The sequence below is a fragment of the Motacilla alba genome, chromosome 9, assembly GCF_015832195.1.
Source record: "Motacilla alba alba isolate MOTALB_02 chromosome 9, Motacilla_alba_V1.0_pri, whole genome shotgun sequence".
NCBI lineage: Eukaryota > Metazoa > Chordata > Aves > Passeriformes > Motacillidae > Motacilla > Motacilla alba.
In genome coordinates this window covers 19970235-19992749 of record NC_052024.1, presented here as the reverse complement: position 1 = coordinate 19992749, position 22515 = coordinate 19970235, and the positions used below count along the sequence as shown (strand labels likewise).

Below are 22515 nucleotides of genomic sequence, written 5' to 3'. Positions count from 1 at the left end.
GAGAATTTGTCAGTTCTCTTTGTTCAGCAGTGTGCACGTGGTACAGTATTTTTTTTTTTAAGAAACTTTGCACTGACTTTTGTCAATGTGAACAGATTCCAAAGTCTTCAAGGTTTTGTTGGTCCCGGACTTTGTATGTCACAGCAGTTTCTAGTGTCTTGAATGTGGCTTAATTGGCCCCCAGATGTGAGAACAAAACGGACCCTTTTTCATTTATCTGTAGAGAACATGGACATGTGCAATTACATTGTTGGAATGTATTGATTTGGAGCCCTACGGACTTTTTTTTTTTTTAACCAGGGTTTTCTTTTTACAATCGGCAAGAATTTTGTATGGAATGTGCTGGGAATCTGGTGGGGATGTGTATTTCCTATTCACTCAGAGGTCCGAAACCCAGTGTGACATTGTCTTTGCAGTAAATTGTATTTTCCCTGGATTCTCTGCATTACAGGCTGAGGAGTTGTATCAAAACCTGGTGCTCTCAGCAGCAATGCCTGCATGCTACATTGTCATCTATTGATAATAGTTTATAGCATGGCACCTAAATAAGGGCAACGCCTTACAAAAGGTTGCAAAATAAAAAAGAAGGGGGTTTTGGTATGACTAAATTAGTAACTCTAAAGTTTGTTTCAAATGGGTTTCTCAGCATTTGTGTGCTTTTTTTCTTTGAACTCTTGTTCCATATCCCCTCAATTTAATTGCTAATGTAAAATTTAGCTCTGGGGACAATTTTTTACAGCCATCATGAGCAAGAATGTCATTCCAGAAGTGGTACCAGATACTACTCTATGTCTTTTCATGGTGGCATTAGTAAAATAGTCTTAATAGGGAAAATATATTTGCAACTCTATATCCCCTTTACCCAATCAGCTGCTACTGAAATTCTCCTTACATGTTTGACTCTTCTTGCCTCAATGAAAATTCACAGGAACAGAGGAGAGGTGAGTGGCAGTGATACAAAATAATAGGTGCCATCAGACACAAGTGTGTTTTATGAGCTTGTGTCACACAAAACCTTAGGAAATCACAAATTATGTTTATCTTCTATATGCATAGAAGCAATCTACAATTTTTCTAGTCTTCAAGGTATCTGCAGGTGGGTCTGTCTGCTCTTGCTGATTCAGTCTGAGCTAAGAGATACATCAGTAACCATCTAGACTTTGCAGGGTTACTTTGGATGGATAGAGTTGTATGAAATTTCTTGTTGAGACATGAAAGCAGATGAAATTCAGGTGGTTTTACTCTTTAGAGTGATGTGAATTTCTTACTAGTTCAGGAAAAGTAAGTGAAAGGGCTAGTCAGAGTGTCACAGAAGCGATTAAATTGTTCTTCCAGGTTCTGCTGATACAGTAAGGGAAGGAAACCATAGTTTCAGAAAGAAAGTAAAGCCCAATTACCTCTGAGTAAAACTGGCAATTTACTTTTTTACCTCTTTCCCCAGAGGAAAAGTGTTAGAACCATATTCTGTAGAACAGATCTGTCAAGGAAAAAAAAAGAAAAAAGAAAATGGGCTAAAATACTCAAATTTGTTTTATGAGGCTTAATTACAGCATTATATTAGATGTTTTCCAGCATTGGGAGCAACATTCCCCTATGCTCCCTCTCATCTCTGCAACTCAGGAACCTGCAGAGAACAATATCCCATTACTTTCAATTGCAGTTATATCTTCTAGTTATGGATATGGTGCAATTCCTTCACTTAAAAGGAGTTTTTGTTCACTTTCTATCTTCACATTTCATCTCACAGAGGGGTGATCACAGTGCAGTAGTGTCGAGGGTGCATTTGGTGAGGTTTGCAGGTATCGGAAGTATCTTTGAGATTTTTCAGGTTAGTTACAAGCTCTGGCATTTTGAGCAAGGAAACAGAAGGAAAACCACGCAGCGATGAGTAATTTGCCATTTCCCAATAACCTTCCAAGCAGAACTGAGTGGGTTTTGCATGGCTTTCACAATTGCTTTGAAGAGCATTCAAATGCACCTCTCATGTTGAAACAGCCTTGTACTGAGGTTTCCCACACAGCAGCCAGTGGTGTGTCCTAAGCAGTCCTCTGCAGGGCATTCCCAGACTCACATGTGAGAATTTCGTGGTTGAACCGCTCCTGTTCCTTCCGTGCAGCTGCCAAACCAGTTGTTTTAGCTATTGGCTTTCCCTTTTAATCTTTGCTGCCTTGGTTACTCACGTGTCTTAAAGAATGAATGTTATTAACTCGGATGATGACAGGAGCAATGAACACAAACTTGTTTAAACTGGGCATGTAATTTGAAAATTTTAAGAGGAATCTTCAAGTGGGAGCAAGTTCTTCACCAGCAGTGTTGTAGATTCTGTTAGCTCCTCAGTCCTTATTTGAAAGCAGCATTTCTATATTTTCTTCTCAATCCGGTGTCAGAGAAAGGCTCCTCTGAGCTGATATAAATTTACTACAAATAGGGAAACAGGAGGGACTATGAAATATGTGGCATCTGCCTTGGGACAGTGCTATGGAGGGATGCAGTCACTGTCTGGTTCAGGAGGATCTGCTGAATAAAACTGCAAGTTTTCCCATGTGCCATAGCCCATGAAAAATTCCCTTTGGAAATGCGAGACCTGTAGTAGAAGACCAGCTGTCACAATGTTGTTTCACATTATAATGCCATAGGACAAGAACAGGAGAAATAAAAAACGTGGACATGATGCTGGTTCTTTGCAATAGAAGCGCATTGTTAAATAATATTCCATTTGTCTTAGGAATGGATTGTGATGAGGAAGGACAAAGTAGAAACATCAGTTCTCTTTGCCACTCTTGAGATACACATTTCATCCCCATGGCATTGACCATATCTACATAGTTTGAAGTCTAATTCTTAATGAAAAATCCCTTAGGCTCCCTGCAGCTGTGGGAAAGTTTCTCATTATGTTCTGCAGGGCTTAATTTTCCATGCAGGGCTGTTCATGTTTTTAGTTCACAGGGAAAAAAAATAAAAACCTTACTGATGAGAGATGTTGGAGAAAAAAGACTGATGGTGAAAATGCACTGAGCAAGAGCTATCAATCCTTGCTAGGAAAAAGACATGGTTTCAGTGTGTCTGAAATGGCAAAGGAAGCTGCCATTCATTGGAATGTTATTAAAGGGCTTTCTTTCCCTCTTAGTCCTCACACTGTGTCTTGGTGCTTGGGGGCTTATTGTCCTCCCATTTGGAAATCAGTGCAGTACACATGGTCCTTACTGCATGCTTTGAGGGGTGGGAGAAGCTTTTTTTTAGTTTGAGGGTGGTAAAGGATGAGCTTGCCCTTGTTTTCAGCATCTTTTCTCTAAAAAGAAAAGATTTTCTCTCACATTGTATTTGTGAGTTGACTTTGGCTCAGCTGCCATCAGTGATGGTTGGGTAGGAACCCAAATCTAAGGCTCTCAGAACTGAAAATACTTGATACTTCCTTTTGGGTTTGATAAAACTCTCCTTACAGTCTCTTTCTCTTAATTAACTTAGGTTAAATTATGAGATTACTTTAACATTCCTTTAAAACCACCATAAAATAACAGACTTTGGAGTAGTTATCACAGAAGTAATGGAGAAATAACAGTACTTCCTATAGTATTATTTTTTAAAATCTGTTAAATAATTTGAAGTGTTGGGCACATTTTGCAAAGCTTAGGTATTAAATGGAGAACCTGTCCTTTGAAAACTAGTTTTGGTGAATGGTGAGAGTAGTAATTAAAAAAAAAAGAAATATAGTACAACCTCTGGATACAGAGATAAAAAGAATAAGGCCAAGGCAGTCAGCTCTTGAAGATCTGTTTCTGCTGTGTTGTACTAAGAATGAGACAGAGTTTTAGTGCAATTTAACAATAATTAATCTTAAATAAATACATTATGGCAGCATAATTAATGCAAGTCTAGGTAAATAGGTAGTCAGGGTGAATTAGAATGTAGTACTACTGAATGGACTGCTCAAGATTTCATTAACTAGAAAGACTAAAGAACCTGTTTACTAAGAAAAATACCCTTTTTCCTATACCGGTTGCTTTAGGTTGTTAATTTGAGAAGCTGATCATTTTGCACCATTAATCATAATAATTAGAGACAGATTTAGTGAGCTTTATTGCAGTTCTCAACTAGATTAATAGTTGTGTAATCCAGTGTTTATTAATATAAATGAAGTAAATTAGAAGCATGACATTATAAAGAGGAGGAAGAAACTTCAGGAACTTTCCTGGATCGCCTCAAAACTCCATTAATTTACAATGGCAGGTTGTTCTTCAGTAGTTTGCTTTGTTTTGTTTCAGTCTCTTTTTCCTCCTGCAATAATAATGCTGCCGTTCACACTGGTAAGAATGTGTGTAATGATCTCTAAACCACATTTACAGTTATTGAGTATCCACAGATTTTGGTATTCGGGTGGAGATGGGAGTAGGGAATTTACCAGCCATGGGAAGTTGTGCCTTTGTGTTTAATACATATTCTTATCTGTGAGATCATGTTCTTCGTTCACCTGGAGGCTCTGAGCCAGGATTGCCAGCAGGGTTTGGTGTGTCGGGAGACTCCCACCCCATGTGGTGGCAGCAGTCTGTGTGTGAGCGTTGCCATGCAGGGGTTTCAAACAAGGAATCCCGTGGACAGCGATGTCTCCTTGCTGCTGCTCTCAGGTAGGGAGGAGAGAGTGTTCCTTCTGCTGCCTCTGGCTCTGGGCTGCTTCACTTCAGAGAGGAGTTGTGAGTGATGGATTGGAGTGTGGAGGAGAGAGGTTTTCCCCAGCTCTAAATTTTTCATTCCTTTCCCGAGGCAGGCGCCTTCAGGAGTCTGTGTTTTCCCACTCTGGGGCTCACAGGGCAGATTAAGGCTGGCTTGTAACAAAATGTTCACTGGTGCTGACCCCTCCCTGGGGTTCTGCCATGGGTCAGGGGGTCTGTGAGTGCTCCTGTGCCTGGGAAATGCAGATTTCCAGGGGCTTTATTGAACTCGTGTGCTGAAGCACCTCCCTTTTGAGCCATGTATGTAGTTAAGGGGAAAACCTCAGGTTTATTTAGGACTGGCATCAGTTTCTAATTATAAACCTAATGTTTCAACATGTCCAGAAAGGAGAGGTTCTCCTGATGGCTTGCTTGACCCTCGTTGATTCCATTCCATCTTCTCTGTTTTAAAATTACTTTTTAAAATTTAGGAAGAAAATAATGAGAAGGTGAAAAGACTCCTGGTCGCTGAAAACATCTGTAAATTAAAAATCTCCATGGGCATTTAGCAACTGGAGGAAAATCTGCATGTGTGTTGTGTGTTTTCTTATGTCCTCCACCAAAACCCACTGACCAAACTGACCCCCAGGTTCCCAAGAGTTACCAGCATTTTCTTCCTGAGAGACTTTTTCCTTTTGAAAGTATCTCCTCTTTCCTTCTGAAATGGAAGGCTTGTTTTTTGACAGGGCAGTTCTTGACCTTCTTTCACCTTTTTGTTTTGGATACACCGGCTTAGCTTTGTATTGAAAATCACATTGCAAATCTAAATAGTCACGGAAAACTTCAGAGCTCCCCGCGAGGAAAGCACCAGTTGCTGTACTCCTGTATTTTGAACAGCAGCTCCTCACTATGCAAAGCGCCAGACAGCAGTCGTGAAAAAGGTAATTTCCTATCCAATCCAGGTTCCTGGCTCCAAATCACCTGACAAAAAGATCATGAAGAAGTAGTTGTGGGACATGTGCTCAGCCGTCACTCCGGTTATTCCACAGCTACTTTCCAGCGAGCAAGTTGAGAAATAAGCCCTGCTTTGCAGAGGGAGCTCCTTAGGGTAGGTGGTTTCAGTTTTCCCTCCCTTGATTTGAGTAAGACAAGCCTGTTTGCATGTGGGAAGGGAATTCTCTTGGAGCGTGCCTTCACATGCAATTTCTCATACCTTTTTGGATCATCTTAAAAGAAATCTATACCTGTGGTTGACCTACTTAATCTATGCAATTATTCCACTTTGCTTGGGTGTATGCACATCATGTTCTCGTCTCTGTATGTTTTTTCCCCCCAGTTTTTGGCAGTCATTTTATTCCTTGTTAAAAATACCGTTTGGTTGTTAATGGGAACTTGAGTATTTCTATTGTTAAAATTACTGGCCAGAAGAATGGAGGCAGGAACCAGACAGAGCTTTGCAAAATCACAGCCCATTCACTGCTTTCTCAGAAATCCGGCTGGATTCATGTAGGTGTTTTTAATAGCGATGAGTAAGGCAACTGGATCCCTGCTGAAAGCAAGTGAAATGTCAGGGATTGTTTGTTCTGGTTAAAAATGCACCCATTTCTCAACAGAGCTTGATGCTGCAACATCTCTTTATCTGTGAATCTGCTAAGAGATTTCCAAGAGCTGATGGGTATCTTGTGTCTAATTGTCATCTTTTGTGTGATGCCAAATTTACTCATGTGTTCCTTCCTTCCTGGCTGTATTATAATATTCTTTAATGCTCCAGAGTCTGCAACCTACATAAATTAAATATTTCTGAGTCAAATTGCCTGTGACTGGGGTGTAAGTAGAGAGGACTCAGCCCTGTAAAACCCTTTTTGTTCTGTGATCCAGCAGAACTTGGTAACCAGCTAAAAAGGAGGGATGTAAGTAGTTTTCCTGGACACTCTGAGTCATTTGGTGTTTCTTTCTGGCTTAGTACTGGTACTCTTAACATACTGTGTTATCTGTTCCTTAATCAATATAATTAAACATCAGCAAATCTCTTTAATCAGGCTTTAATTTAACTTAATCAGGCTTAGTTTTGTTGAAATTTACTAGTCTCAGTTGTGGTGAAATGCTTACTAACACAGGAAAGAATGACATTTTACTTGCTTCATGTTATTAAGGCTTTACACTGTCGTCACTGTGGTAGTGGAACAACAAGAAATGATTAAAGATAAAATTAAAATTAAATGCAGAAGTTTTTAACCTAGAGATAGTAAACTTTTAGCAATATTAACATATGCAGATTACTGTACAGCCTCTGATACTATTTAGTGCTTTGGTTATAACACTTTTGAACCTGATGTTTTGCTTTACATTTTTCTTGTGAATGTGGCTTTTGTAGAGTTGCTCTAATAAATTCTTCCCTGTGTTTTCCAAAGTATTGCCTTGCCCCTTGGCTATCATAGGGAAACAGCTGTGATTTAAGACATCAGCTTTGCTATTAACATCAAGTGGCTGCATAGCAGCCATGAATCATCTTTATGGATGTGTTCTGACTAAATCATAGGACTCATTAGGTGTGGATGGATGGATATCTGAGAAAGTGATATAGGCAATAGGCTGTCTTCTAAGATAATGAAAAAGTTTTCACCTTCACTTTTCTTTATATTCTTGCCTTGGAAATGGTGGCTTCAATGCAAAGCTTGCAAACATGCAGCTGACAATGAGTCTATTCCTGGAAATTCATACACAGAGGGCTGATTCATTGTTTGAATGGTGGTTATTCACAACTGGGACTTGTGTAGCAGAGTATTTTATCAGACAAGAACAAATTAAGTTAGGGTTCTTTTTCCAGTTCTCTGGAATCTGATGGCCAAGAAAGGATTGTCCCTGGTGTTCTCAGAGGAAGGTGGGGTGAGGTACTGGAATGAATTTCACAGGAATGTGCAGAAAACAAATCTTCCTAATTTCTGTTTTGCCAAAACAGCCATTTAAATAGTAAGCATTCCATCTACACGTGGCCTCTCTAGGAGAGTACTTAATCTTTTCTGTATAATTTATTTATTTCAAGGAAATTATTTTATTCTTCTACAGAAGAAGCAAACATATAAGGAAATTGCCTCTTGGCCAAGTCATATCTCTTAACCCAGAAAATACAATTCATCCCCCAAATGAGCTGGGTTAATCTACTCTTCTTGATAATGTTTTGCTATAATCAGATTTTTCATAGTTGCTCTCTAAATACTAATTTTTCTTTTGATCAAGCCTTCAATTTATTTGCTGCAAAGAATGGTTATTCAACAACAAAAACCCACCAAAAAAAAATAGCATGAACATTAACTGCCCTAAGACACGAACTCATTAGAAGCACACAGTCAGATTGATTGGACTGATAGTGATGGTGATGATAATAATAATTGCATTACAGCAGTGCCTTAGGATCCTAGCTGTAAACGAGGTTCTCATTCTTGTAGGTACAAAACTAAGATCCTCTCCAGCTCAAGAAGTGAAATGAGAAGCAGTGAGAGCTGGCATACAAATCTTTCCTTCCTTTTTGTTTGCTAAAGAAATTAATTAAAAAAAAAAAAAAAAAGAAGGAGACCTGTCTGGATCCCAGCCAGATATAGAATCATTTAACTAAAAACCTTTATGATCATTGAATCAAACCATTAACCCAGTCCTGCCAAGTCCACCAATATGCCAAATTCTGTTCTTTAGTACTGTCAAAAGAAGCAAAACATCTGTTGAGCATTTATATAAAACACTGCCATACAGGAATATGGCACATTTTCCTCCCTGTTTGTGGTAAGCAGTTAATAAAGAAGTGAAATAATGAATGATGCAGGTTCCAACTGCAGTAATGCAGGTAGTGGTGGTAATAAGCAGGGAGCACAAACGCCTGTTTGAAGGATGAATTGAGGTTTGTACCAAGCTATTGCTTTTACAGTCAAGCAGATGTCATGGGCTTGCTTTACAGGATATTATGATATATGAAACCAAAGGCTTCTGAGCAGTAAAAATTACTCCTGTCAATTCATCTTTGTGTATGGCACTTTGATATATCATTCACAGCTTAATTATATTGTCATAGTCAAGAGATAAAAACAAAAGTCAGGCTCACTCTTGCTTCAACCTCTGTCTGAAATAATGCTCATAGGTGAAGGGGGCAGAAATCCATAAGATCTATATAAAATTCCTTTATAATGTATTGTGCCATCAATAACAGGTTCCTTCCAACCAGTTGCACATTGTGCAGTTAGGGAGATTTTCATCAGCTGTCACTCACTGCACAGGAGCACAAACAGCCAACAAACACCAGAGATCAACGGGGAAAAGCCAGACAGTGGGAATTGTCCTTTGGACAAGCCTTGGAGTGGCTGGGGTATGGGAGTGCCAAACCACACTGGAATTAGGGCAGAGGAACCATGACAAAGTCGTCTGGTGCATATTTGTGGCTGTGAGAGGTGTCTGATAATCCCATCTGGGAAGGCCTGGCTGTCCTGACATGGCAACTGTCACCTGTCTCCAGAGGAGCCTCTTGAGTGGTGGCACCCAGGGCCCCTTCAGCTGCCATCCCTGGCCAAGGGACAGGAGGGAATGAAGAATTTTTCAGATCTTGAGCTGGGCTCAATTTGTTACCAAGGAGATGTGTGGCTTTTTGGGCTTGCCTGTTAACTGGCAGGTTACACATGAGAAAAACAAACTCTGTAATCAAAATAAATTGCACTGTGTTGTTTAGGCATGTGGCTTCTGAGGTTTAATTGCTATCAACTACATTGATAAAAGCAAAACCCAAAGGAGTATTTTCTGTGTTCTCAGAATCTGTGTTACTCTTTGTATATTTTGCCTTCATCTAGTAAGTTCCTCTTTTGTGAAGCTGTTGGCTGAAGTGAATTGCATATGGATTCCTAACAGAGATCTACACTTCATCCAAAAAATCAGTGCAGTTAAATTAGGTTGAAATTTTTCAAGGTGTTGTGTTTGGCATATTACTCCTGTACCTTGTGTTTCTGGATGATGCTGTAATGCATATACAAATTAAATAAAATGTTAATGATTACTGCCAGGTGCGCCAAAAAAAAAAAAAAAGTAATTTAAATTACTAGACAAGTAAATATAAATTAAGATAAGAGTGCTTAAACAGTTTATTGTATTATTTTCTGCCCATGTATTATATACATTAATTCAAACGATGGGTTGAGGCATGCACCTAATTTATTTAATGACTTCCTGCTGTAGCTGTGCTTTTGCCCATGGGTGGCTTTCAGAGTGACAGCTTGGAAGGCAGAGAAAGGTTGTTTATCTTTTAACTCTGAGATGGGAAGTCAAAGGTGTGGACAGGCAGAGGTGCTGGCAATGAGGCGAAGTGGTGGCTGCTTGATAAAAATGGCTAATGAGGAAGGTTTTCATTGCAAGTGATCACTCTCAAGCACTGTGGAATTTTTTCTGTGGATGCAAAGGTAGGGCTGCTCCCATATTCATCTGCCTGGGGACGTGGCACATGCTGACAGCACAATTTAGATATACGTGAGCAAGTAGATTAATGAAGCATCAGGAAAAAGTTCAGACATAAAATCTTCTGTACTTTACTTTGCCACTAAAAGATTAGATTGGCTGTCATAAATTAGTAATCTGAGCCTTCTAACTGTACCAATTTGGTGCCTCTGCCTTTCTCTTCACTAGTTTAATGAAATCGTGCTTGCTTGCCTCACATATGAAAGAATCCTTGTAATAAAATAAACAGAAAAGAAAGAAAACCTTACATGGTTCCCTGGCTACCTGGATATAAAGAAATGGGTTGGAATCTGGCATTTGCAGATACTTGTTTTGCTAAAAAAATTATTTTCCATGTATGCAAAGTGCTTGTATAAGTTATGTGAACAATTTTTTCCCTGCAATTTTACATGTTTGGGAAAAAAATTAAAGAAAATGTTTGGTACGCTATAATTTTGTAAGAATGCTGCAAAAAATGGTGGAGTGCTACAAGTTTCTTGTGGAGTGCATGGCACATCTATATGTGAGAAAATTTTAGGAAAGCTTCTGATCAAAGTCAGAAAATAAGCCTTCTGCTTTCAAACAATGTAATTTCAACATTCTAGGAAAATGAGGATTTTCTTTCTTCCCCCTGTTGAGGCCCCGGTTGGAATGAAGTCTCTGTGCCCTGATACCGAATGTGCAATTTGAGGCCCTTGCCCCGGGTGGAAATCCTGTTGTTATTTAGCAGTCACCTGCTGCCCCTGAGGCACAGTGTCAATTCACGTACAGTGTATTTAGTGATGTGTTCTGGGTGCACTAAATAAGAATTTGATTTTCCATTAAAGACTCGTTGAGAACAGCTATCTTTCTGAAGAGCTTTTCACATCTGTTCTTATCTTACTATTTTAATTGTCTAGAGCTGTATCTGTGTGCCAAGATTCCTTTTTCTTTTCTGTAATAAATTCCTTTGTGATGCTGTCGAATGCTGTCGTTGATGTGGAATTGCCTGGCTTCACTTGGTGATTCCAATGCCTTTTGGGTGAGCCTTGTCCATTTGATTGAGACTTAATAAAATCAGTAAATGTCTCTTTTATAGTGTGTGGGTAATTTGCTTCTTAAAAAGGAAGAGGTGGAGTCCAATGCTGTGTAGTGATGGTTGGCATAGAAATGTTGTTGTTCCTTTAGAAAAGCATTCACTGGGCAGGAGACCAGAAGCAACAGTTTAGCTGTTATTAATCTCTGGAATATTTAGGCTTCTCTTTTTGGCGTGATTTGCTAATAGAGTGTTTCGCCTGAGTAACCAATGTCTTCTGAAGGAAAAAATAAACAGATTTGTTTATCTGTAGCAGCTTGTTGTGATTTTTCACTTTCTTTCTCTGTTTGTATTTATTATATTTTTGTATGTAATGTATAAATATTGATATCTTGGAGAATAATTTTTACAAATAATCTTTTTCTAATGTAGTTATCTGTGTCATTTTTTTTTTTTTTTTTTGCCAGATGATATTTTGCTGCTTAGCAGAATCCTCACACTTTCCTTTTGTATTATAAATGAACACCACAGATATGCAATTTAAAAAAACAATTCTTCTCCAAGCAGTTATGGATAGGGTATTCTTAAAGCAATGCAGGTAACCTGGAACTTCCCAAGTTGATGAGAATGCAAGTGTAGCCCTTGCTGGTGAAATGGAGTTAATGCTCTAGAGATGTCTGAAAGGGTGTGTGTGTTTGTCTCTTCAAGGTGCTGATTCCAGCAGTTGGTTTTTCCCTTCTTATCCCATAATGACAATTCTACCTGCCCTGGTGAAGCACAGCTCATGTCCCACATTGGAAGATTTGCCAGTCCTCCTTGGGGAGGAAGTTGAACATGTGGAGATCTCCTTGACACTTGTCTCAGCTGTTCCCAGGAGTGAAAAGTAAAAGGTTGGATGGATTTGGGTAGGAGGGGGGCGTTATATTCGCTACAGGTGAAGGAATTTGAAGGCTAATTTAGCCTGGAAGAAGTGATCTAATCTCTCTGTATTTCTCTCTTGCTACGCTGACTTCTGCAGGTTTGACTAGTCCTGTGTGTGAAAATAATTTCAAATGTCTCCATATGTGTAAGTTAATACTTAAATATTTCTCCAAAATGTTTCTGTTCCTATTCTATGTTGAAGTTTTTTAGTAGTGGCTGGTTTTAAATTTTGTTACTTAGATGAACTTCGTATATGATCATGTCAAGTTACTTGTTGAAAGTCTTATTGATTTCCTAAGCGTTCCTGCAGTTTCTAAATGTTAGTGTTAATCTTTTTGATAGTAGGAGCTCCTTGCTCTGCAGCTCCCTAGACTTTTGTTCAGCTAAGAGTAAGATAAATTCCTCAAGTAGTAAGATGGGTTTATGTGTTGTTGCATAAGCAATGATTTGGTTACTCTGATGATGAATGAAGTATTTCTCCTACTGTACATAGCTTCAGCAGAAAAGACTAGAACTGGACTAAACTATAAGCCACTGCTGTTAAATATTTCTGTGGAGATAATGCAGGTTCTTGACTTCCTGGTTTATTTGACAGGGAATCTGGACTCATTCCTGAGTTTGCCCTGAAAGTTTCTTTTGAGTAAATAGTCTCTCTTAATTTGCCTTTTCTAGAGAAAATGAAAAATAGTAATCTTCTCTTGGATAGAACCTGATATTTAGCAATATTTTCAAATCTTGAGAAGAAAAATAGGTTTTTGTTGCCTGCATATGCTTTTAAATTACTGTGCTTGTAAATTACTGTGGGATTGCTACAGTAAATTACTGCCCTATAAAATGCTGCTTCTCAGTGGCCCAGGAAGATTTCTTTTAGTGTACATGCCACACTTAAAAGATACTGTAACATAAATCAAATCTATTTGAAAGGTATTATTAGGTTTTGTGTACTCTGTGCTGAATAGTGGCATATCCTTAGCAATGATTATTCATAAATCCCACAATTATTCAAAGAATAGCTGCACGATTAGAGCAGCACTGGCTGTGTTATCCTGTGTTATTACAACGGTATGGAAGCATTTTAATAATAACAAGGGATTTAATTGGTATAAAGACTTATTTGTGGAATGCTAAACACTTTGGTAAGCAAGGCATTTGAATTGTGCATTACAGGCACCCAGAGTATTATCAGCTAATTAGGAACTGAAAGGGCATATGTAGTGTTAGCAAAGGCTGTTCAACTTCTGCACAGTTGTTTTTCAGTATTAAAATAGCTGGAACAATGATTATAAGTTTTATGTGACTTTAAGTATGGTTTATTACCTTCTGTGAACAGTTTCTAAAACATACTTTTAGGCAGTTTTCAGGGAACAGTGCACAGTTAAATTTTGCAGGGGAGGTATTGATCTACAGCTAGAAAATATTGTCAAAATGTTTGCATCATAATAGAATGGCATGAATATTAGATTTGTTTCTAGGAAAAGCTGTTTGTTTATCAACAGCTGTATTTTGTCAGGTGGTGGGAAACTATGAATTTAGTTTGATTGGTCCAGGTAAAGGAGGAGAAATATTAATAGGAGTTGGGTACCATAGGGAGTTCTTCATAATTACCTGCCAGTTTTAAATTCCATCTGTAACATACTAATCAAATGCTTCTGACAGTTTAAGCTTTATTGTCACCTTTAAACCTCCACAGAAGGAGGATTTCCTCTGAAATCTGGCTGTTTCTTGCCAAGCTGTTAATTATGCCTAGTGACATATCCTGCTAGATTCCCCTTCCTTTCAGGCCACTCTTGTCTGCAGACTTCTTTTGCTTCTAGACTATGGTATTTTATCCTCTTTCTTTGCTGTTCCTCACTTTTCATTGAAATTCTTGGCAGAAATGGTGGCCCACACAAGTATTTTATCTTTTGTTCAAACCTTTGGTTGTTTATGAGCAGTCAGCTGTCAAAACCCTGTGTCTGCTGGTGAGCTACACAGTTATCTTTGATGGAGGCTGAATTTATTTTTCTAAGGAATTAAATGTGCTAGCATAGAGGTGTGGTGTTGTTAAAGTAGCTAAAAGTAGGTTATTAATGCTTCAGGAGGAATACTGTTGGTAAGCAGGTCTGTCATTTTGTGAATAAATACATTTTTCTTTGCTCTGTGTGAGGCTCAGAGGTGGCTGTCCTCAGCCAGGGTGACACAGAGTCCTTGTCCCTGCCCTTTCAGCAGTGCAGAAGGGACACCTGTGAACCAGCTGGCTGGAGAGATGTGCTCCACTCTCCTTCCCACTCAGAACTTGGCTTGCTGGAGCCAGCTCCCTAAACTCAGGCTTCAGCTGTGCCCAAGAGGTAGAAGGGAGAGCATGTCCCTTCTCCCTGCTTCCCAAACCAGATGTGGCTTTTTGGGAAAGGCCCCAAAATCTCTAAGGATCTGAAAAGCTGTGGCATTGCACCAGGGCTGATGGCTGGGGTTGAAATCCTGTACTGGCCGTGTTTTTTTTCAAAAAGGGCTTTCTCCATCAGAGCTTGGGCACTGCTGGTGCCTCAGTACCTGTTGTGGTGCTTGAGCCTCACATTAAAATCTGCATTTACACTAAATTAAGTAGATATTAATGTAACAGACTGGTTTTGTCCTCCAGTATGTTTATTGTACCTTTAAACCCAAACAAATGAACTCCAAGTTCCCTCTTGCTGTGCTGCTGGCAGGTTATTTACTGGTTTGTCTGAGAGCACTGTCAGGAGCCCCTGAATTCCCCTTGCCTCACCCAAAAAACTCCTTCAGCTATTAACACCAGTTGGAATGCATAAGGTGCTTATGGGGGGAAATATTTCAGAAGTACAGCTGAAGGTAAAGGCCTGGCAGTGGGATCTTGTGAAATCATGCTGCTGGCAGACCTGGCAGGGAAAGGATCTCGCCCAATGTTTAATGTTTTCTTTTTTTGCTCTTCCAGCTGTTGGAGCAGCAGCCTTCCAGGGCATCGGGATACAATTTGCTTATCTAATATCTGTAATTAATGTGTGAGCGCAGGAGCCTTGTGAAGATGGAAAATGATGAACGGCAATAAGGCATTTCATTTCTGTTATATATTGTACTCCCCAGGCAGATTATTGTTAACCCCAGATGTTTTATGACTTTTTGATAACAGCACAGGGTGTTTTATTGTGGATATTAATTGGAGCTACATTTTCTAATGTAGAAGTTCATTCTGTCCTTCATTAAATAAGCTAAAATTGCACTATTTGTCAGTTTATAGTTCTAACAGGTCTTTATTTTTTAAGAGTTGTGTAGGAGGGAAATCAGATTTATTGTCCTGTATCCTGGTAGTCTGGGACAGGTAGAATTAGAGAGAAGAAACATCACAATCTCACAGCTCAGCATAAAGCTAGAAAATAACTCCAAGACCAGTGATTTTTTTTCCTGTTTTGGTTGAAGAATCTATTAAATGGAAGTACATGAAAGAATTTTAAAAGAAATTGATTTCCTCACTAACAATGTTTTCTTGCCTGAATAAGAGTTTAATCATATTGGTGGGAAACAAAATTGATGAACCTTTAACATCAGATGGTACAGAAATAGTGATTAGAAACCATTTGCCTACAGCTTAGAAGACAAAAATTCAGATTAAGCACAACTGAAACATTAATTTAATCTAATTCTGTTGAAGTCGTGGGGAAAATCTGCTGCTGTAAAATTAATCTTACTCCTCATTTCCAGTTATGAAAAGAGTGAAATAGTGTCAGTATAATTCCAGTTTAAAAGTCATCAATACACACTCTTGTCCTTTGTGCCTGATGCAAGCATACCTCTCATTTAGGAAATGTCCTCCTCCTCATGTCACGTTGCTTGCTTTCTGCCATTCCTTATCAACAAAACTGTCTAGATTCAGCTTCCCAAAGCCAAGAAAGTGAGAGCCCAGCAGTCACAAGCCTGCTTAGAAGAGAATTTAACAAAAGACAAAAAAAGTATCTCAGCTTCTTTACCAGGCTTGAGCAGGAAAGTAACCATAGTCTTGGAGCTGTTTCCTGAAAGAAATGAAAAAAAATCCCCCAAAAACCAAAACAAAACAAAATAACCCACCTCAGTTTGTGCACAGTTATTTTGCTTTCCAGCATACAAATAGTTTTGACTTGAACTCAGGTTGCTTTTTGTCCTCATCCCTTTCCCACTGATCTCCATAAATAATGGCTACATGAATCATCTGGGGAGTGTATCTCTCCTGCTGGTGCTTCTGTGTGTTGTACAACTACTTGACTATTCACTCTTCTGGTAAAAGAAGTGCTTTTGGGTTTTGTTGGAGGGTTTGTTTTGAGACACTCTTGTCCATTGAATCAAACACTTCCTAGATAGGAAGGGCATTCTCATTTAATAAATAATTCAGTTCTAATTCTGTTCCTGGCTTCCAAAAATAACAACAAATTAATTAGTTCAGTCTCCAAACTCGAATTCTCTTCCTGCCTCATTCAACGTGCAACACCAAAATGGGAACTGTTGGCTCAGATTCCACCGTGGTCCTTCCCAAACTGTTAGGAGGCACCCTAACAGAGTTTGGCCCCTATTAGTGACCTTTCCTGGGACAAGTCCAAGGAGATGTGGTGTCTGATAAAGCCCACGAAAATGGATTTGTATTTCTGCTACGAGAAAGGCTAAATTATTACAGTTAAATCCTTGTACTTCTGTCAGCACCAGGGATCAGGCTGGTTGGTTGATCCCTCTTCCCAACTTGTAATTAGTGAGCAATAAAGTACTTCCATTTAGGCCAGATTGACTGAGGTAGGCAGGTTTTTCTCTTCTGTTTCAACTCCCCACTGCCAGTCCCAGTTCAGCAGCTCCTGGTTGTGTGCATCTGGGCTCAGCCTCCTGCGCTCGTTACAAGAATTGCTGATTTGCAGAGAAAAACATCATCTGCTGGGGTTTTACAAACTCCATCATTTAACTGTGTCATCCTTCTAACACTTAATTGGTATTCATTTAGCAGCTTGTTCTGGGGTGTTTTGGGTAAGCTGAAGGATTGCCATGGAGCCTTAAAATTTAAGCGGTCCAATTTGTGAAGGCTTTGTGACAAGAGCTGGAGTGTCACCTTAAGTTAGATGCAAATAAGGCTTGGTGTAGCCTCTCAGAGGACTGTGCACTGTCTGTCGAGGACACTTCTGGTGCTGTAGGAGGGGTGCTCTGTGCGACTCAGCCCTTGTTTGCTTTAGGGTGTGAAGCCATCCCCGAGGTGAGGGCAGCGGGTGCTGGTTACACGCACGGCCAGCACACGAGGCCTGCCCCGTTCTGGGGCTTTGCAGGACACAGGAGCTGCCCGTGCTTGCACAATGAGGAGTTATTTCATTTGGCTGAAGTGGGACAGGGCTTTGCTGACCCCTGGCTTGGTTACCTTGGTTCCAGGAGCTCAGAGCAGGTGGCTGGGGAGGTCCTGAGGGTGACACAGGGATCTGTGGCAGCTCTGTCGCCGTCACGGGCCTGGCTCGGTGTCTCCATCGGTGCTTGCAGTGTGCAGGGCGTGCTTGCAGGCTCATGTGGGGTTTCTGCAGGTCAGGCTTGGGGAACATTGCTGTGCCTATGTTCACAGATGCTCTTACAAGGAAAAGTCAAGCAACATCAGCAGTTTTAGCAGGGCTGGCTTTTTGCAGACCTGGTGTTTGTGTGGACGTTGCATGACAGCAGCAATGGTGCTGTATTACAGATCTGAGATGTGCTGTAGCTCAGTAATTCCAAGGCTTTCTGTTGGTGACATCTGTCATCCTGTTAAACAGGAAGCCTTTATTGTGTACCTGGTTTGGTGCTTGGTGATTTAAATCCATGGAGGACTTGCTGGCTGAAAAAGCTGTGTCACATAATGCTGTCAGATAACTTTTCCCAAATGGATGCTTTTATTTTTTTTTAAGATACATTTTTAAACATAAAACAAATACACCTTTATAATAGAGCAGTGCAGTTATTCATTGGATTGAATTTATTGCATAATTCCTTAAAGGGAAACTAATTATTTGATTATTCTCACCTACCAAAAAATATCAATTAGCATGCCAGACTAATTAATCTTCTCTAAAAGGTAACAATCAAATACAGCACATTTGCTCCCTTAGGAAGACAGTACTTGTAAAGGTCACCATTTAGCTGTGCACCTCCTTTTATTGCACTTTCTCAAAAAAAAGTGAGGGGGAAAGGAGGGGTTGAATGATGAGAACTCAGTTCTCTCTAATGCTTAATAAACTTAACCTTTATCATGGTATTGAACTTGATGGTCCTGCATGAAAGAGGAGTGCATGCTGCTTTAGAGGCATTTGTGCTGACTGTTAGTTAATCATTTTTATTTGCTTTATGGATACGACATGGAATATTTATTAAAATTCTTCAGAGCATAGTAAATATAAGGAGAAGTTAAGGCAGCAGAGGAAGAAGGATGGTTCCTCTGAGAAGAGGGGGTGTGTGGTTACAAGAGACTGTAGGGGATGCATGTTGACTACTAAAAGATCTCCTCCTGAGCAGTCATCCTGCTGTCTGATTCTGGACATAACTTCTTGAGGTGCAGGTAGTGCAAAGTATGTGATTTATACTGGGGTTTTTTTTGCCTAAGTTTCTGCACTGTAATAAATGGTTAAGGAAATTTGTCATAATTAAAAAGAAATATTGAATATTTTCTGCCTGCATGGTCATATTAGAAAGTGTGTGGGAAAACAATCATTTTGAAAAGGAAAAAAAAAAAAAAGAATAAAAATATAATACTTTGCAAAAGGGTATTCTCAAAGCTCATCAAATTCAAAGCTTTCAAATTTCATATCTGCTCAGGCATCATTTATTGCTGCATTGTAAGGAGTTAAGTATCTTTCCTCAAGCAGACTATAATTCTTCATCATACATGGTATGCTAAGTTGCTTTAGGAGGTAACTAGAGAATGAATTTCTTTTATTGCTGATCCCAAAGTAGTGCCCAGAAATTCATAGGTTCCATAAGCATTTCTAAAGATCTATTAAAGTCATCCTAACCATGATGGATGGCAGGATGCTCTGGTTTACGTCATGCTCCTCATCTGTACTAAAATTAAGCTCTTGTTTCCTTAATTGAATATTAAATTTTATTTTATTCCTCGGCAGACTAGACTTTCAGCAAGTATAAATCTCATTTTTATTTGCAACAGGTGCTAATCTCACTCAAAATACACACCAATACTGTGACTCTCTTCCCAAGAGATTTAAGCACATATCTGTGCATTGAACTGAAATGTGGAAACCTGAGTTCCTGCTGGCAGGTTGGCTGTCTGTGCAATATTAGTGACTAGGGTTCTGCAAACAGTTCCTCAGGGCTGGACCATCACTTGGAACTGAGAAGAATATAAAAAGTACGAAATAACTTTTTTCTCATCTTTTCCTTGTGTGTTTTTCTCAGGGAAAGCAAAGCCAAGTGCTACTCAGAAAGCAGACAAAAGGCACTGGAGGTGACAAGTGTGTTTACCAGGCAGGGATGGAAATAGGACATGACAAAGATTATAAATCCCCTACAATTTTGTGCTTTTTCTGTTCTGCCTCTGGTTTCAGATCAATTTTTGTCTTTTTCCCAACTTGTTTTTCTTTTCCATGATGTTGGTATGTGTAGCAATCAACATCCTAGATTGAGAATGTGTTCACTACCTCAGGGATCCATGCCAGCATCACTATTTTTGGCCCCTTTGGGGTGAGGGCAGGGCTGATGCCAGCAGTGAACAGGAGCCCTTTGTGCCCTCAGCTGTGCAGCAAAGCCAGTCACTGCACCAAGAGCCAAAACAGCTCCCACCAGCAGCTCTTTGAAGATGCCCCACCTCTGAACTTGTTTTAGGGATGTCAATCATTTGTGATGTTTGGCTTGTCAGTCAGTGCCAACCTTCCCAGATAATGTGAAGTGGGGCTGAAAGGCTTCTTCACGTTGAAGCCTCTTTAGTCACTGACAGTTTTGGTACAGAAAACATCCATCAGCGTCACTAGTGGGAGGAAGCTGTGCTGTCTCTGTCAAGTTCCAATGCTCCTGATTAGTGGATTTTGTTGTTGTTGTTGTGTTCTTATTCTCCCCCAGGAAACCCACAGGATCACTTGTCTGACACTGTGTTGGCTTCCAGGGACATAATGTATAGCTTATTCCCAAAGCTGTGAAGCCTGATGTTTGCTCTCCAGGAACAGCAAGTGTCTTCAGAAGTCTGAAAGCTGCTTTTGGACTGAGGTTATTTCCCTGAGAAATACATGTACAAAACCTTCTGCTTCCTTGTGTGCACCTTTATATATGCTGGCAATTGGTGCTTTAATTTTTGTGTGGGCAGCTGTTACATTTGTATAAGTATCACTCCTTTTGAAAAATTGCTAGGAGATATAAAAGTTTAAGTTCTCTGCTGGAACGTAATTCTGGCTTTTGTAAAAGCCTTGCATCTCCCTTCCTGTCAGTGTGCTTTGCCTGTCACATGCTTGAGCTTGTCTTGCTGCTTCTCTTACAAATCCAACTCTTCTGCAGCCACCAGCTGACAGCAAGGAGTCAATTTCTAACAGAATAAATTGACAGTAAAACAAAAGCAAAATGCAAAGCCTCCATCCGTTGAGCTTTTTCATAGAAACCAGGGAGGAGAAATGGTAATGACTGTCTTCAGTGAGGTCATCTGTCAAACAACCCATTAAACAGACTTAGCATTTCTGGCTGGAGGGATAAAAGGAAAGATGGAAATGTCTCAGTTTGGGATATTTGAATGTGAGCAAGACTGCCAGCCCTGAGGAGCATTAAAAGGGGGTCTAGAGGTTTAGTGTTGAGGTTGCCTCCATTAACTAACAAGGCAATTTTATTAAACATGTGAAAGAGTTAAGATGTTCATTTTGATGCTGGAAATGTTGGGGGTTTTTTGGTTGGTTTTTTTTGTTTGTTTGTTTGTTTTTTTACTAGATATTTAGATATTCAGTTAAGTGGCTGTATAGCAAATATTAATGGTATGTTAATATACTTGGTGGAACTCACCATGTCCAGGTGTCCACATTCTCTATAAAAGGACTCATGGTTTTTGCTAGAAAAGGGACATGTTTGTCAGAGGCAAAACTCTGTAAAATATGAAGAATTTCTTTGTGACTTTGTAATAAGGAGAGGTGAAGCTGTTTGCATGCAGGATATCCTTTCTCATCTGCTGCAAATATTTTATACACCTCTGACTGTAAGATCAACAATACCTTTCCATGGCTTGCTACTTCTGTGAATAATCAGAGAAGAGTCTCTTCTGCAGTGGATTTGATTTGATAAGATTTGGTACTGGAATGATATTACAGCTTGCAAATATTTCAGTCAGCTTTAATATAAATTTTTATACTATGCTAGAATGAAGCCACAGTCTGAAATAATTTTACATCATGAGCAGTTTTAAATGAAAGTACTTGCAGATTATTTCCATCACATAAGTGCAGGAAAGAATCTGTTTCTGCCTAAGTAATATTTAAGTCCATTACCTTAGGAGAAAACAGTCATTTCAAGCTTTAGCACCTGAGTGGTGCTGAACTTGAGTGATGGTGATAGGGATGGTTATCAAAGTGCTGCCTTCTCAGGAGAAACCTTGCTCCAAACAGAGCTTGGGAGCCTCACTAACAGGTCCTGGATGGGCACAGTCCAACACACTGAAGGCTGATGATGCAGTAGCTTGGCTTCTCTAGCTTTTGGAAGTGGATATGAATTTATTTTAATATATTTTTGTATGTATATATGTGCACACACCTAGTTCTAATACATACATTTTATATATATATATATATATATATATATATATATATATATTTATAACTGTGGAATTTGCTTTCTTGAAAAGGTGGCCATAGAGTTTTTGTGCTTTTAAAATCACAACCCAAATTGCTGCCTTTGGGGGATTCAGGTCTGGGAGCTTCCCTTCTCTACCTGCTGCTCCTGCAGTGCAAAACAGCCCAGTTTGGAACAGCTTTCCTGTGTGTTGCCTTGCAGATCTGATGTGTTTTGTTTTTATAGGTTAGATAATTTTTGAGTTGAAAGAAGTGCTAGGCAAATACCAATCCTTTAAGTATCTTGGGATTGATGCTGCCCATGTTGAGAGGGAGTTGACTGAATCATGATTATAGTCATTAGAAAAATGAGCCAACAGTGCAGCCCCCAGTTATAAAATTACCTGAGTTCATGGGAACATGTCTGAGTTGAGATGAAAAAAGATAATACTTGTGTGTTTGTTTAAGTCTTTGTTGCTATGGAATTAAATAAGGTTATTGGCCTCAGGATCTTTGGTTCACATTGAATCGCTGAATTTTGAGACTGGGGTTTTAGCCTGAGTAGGTCAAGGAAAATAAATGTCTGTTTACATTCACAAATTTTTAAATGTCATTTGATTCATGTAACATTCACTGGGAGAAAAACAATACCTTTTTCTTAGGGTTATTTCTTTGTTTTCCTCTGTGAAAACTGAATCCTTAAAAAAAAAATCAACATACAGCATTAAGAATATCCTGGTTTCCAGGCTCTTTCTTTTAA

General features: G+C 39.4%; 1 protein-coding gene across 13 annotated transcripts in view; it reads left to right on the top strand.

The window, feature by feature from the left end:
- NAALADL2 (N-acetylated alpha-linked acidic dipeptidase like 2) overlaps positions 1-22515 on the top strand; it is a 409871-nt gene that overhangs the window by 132190 nt on the left and 255166 nt on the right. For 7 of the 13 annotated variants that reach the window (XM_038145644.1, XM_038145647.1, XM_038145645.1 and 4 more), the window contains one exon: positions 5609-5754. The exons of 5 other annotated variants lie outside the window; for them this stretch is intronic. The gene's annotated coding sequence lies outside the window, so the exon portion shown is untranslated. Of the gene's footprint in view, positions 1-48; positions 5588-5608; positions 5755-22515 lie in introns of those variants that run through there. One more of the 13 variants, XM_038145653.1, reaches the window with a different exon arrangement.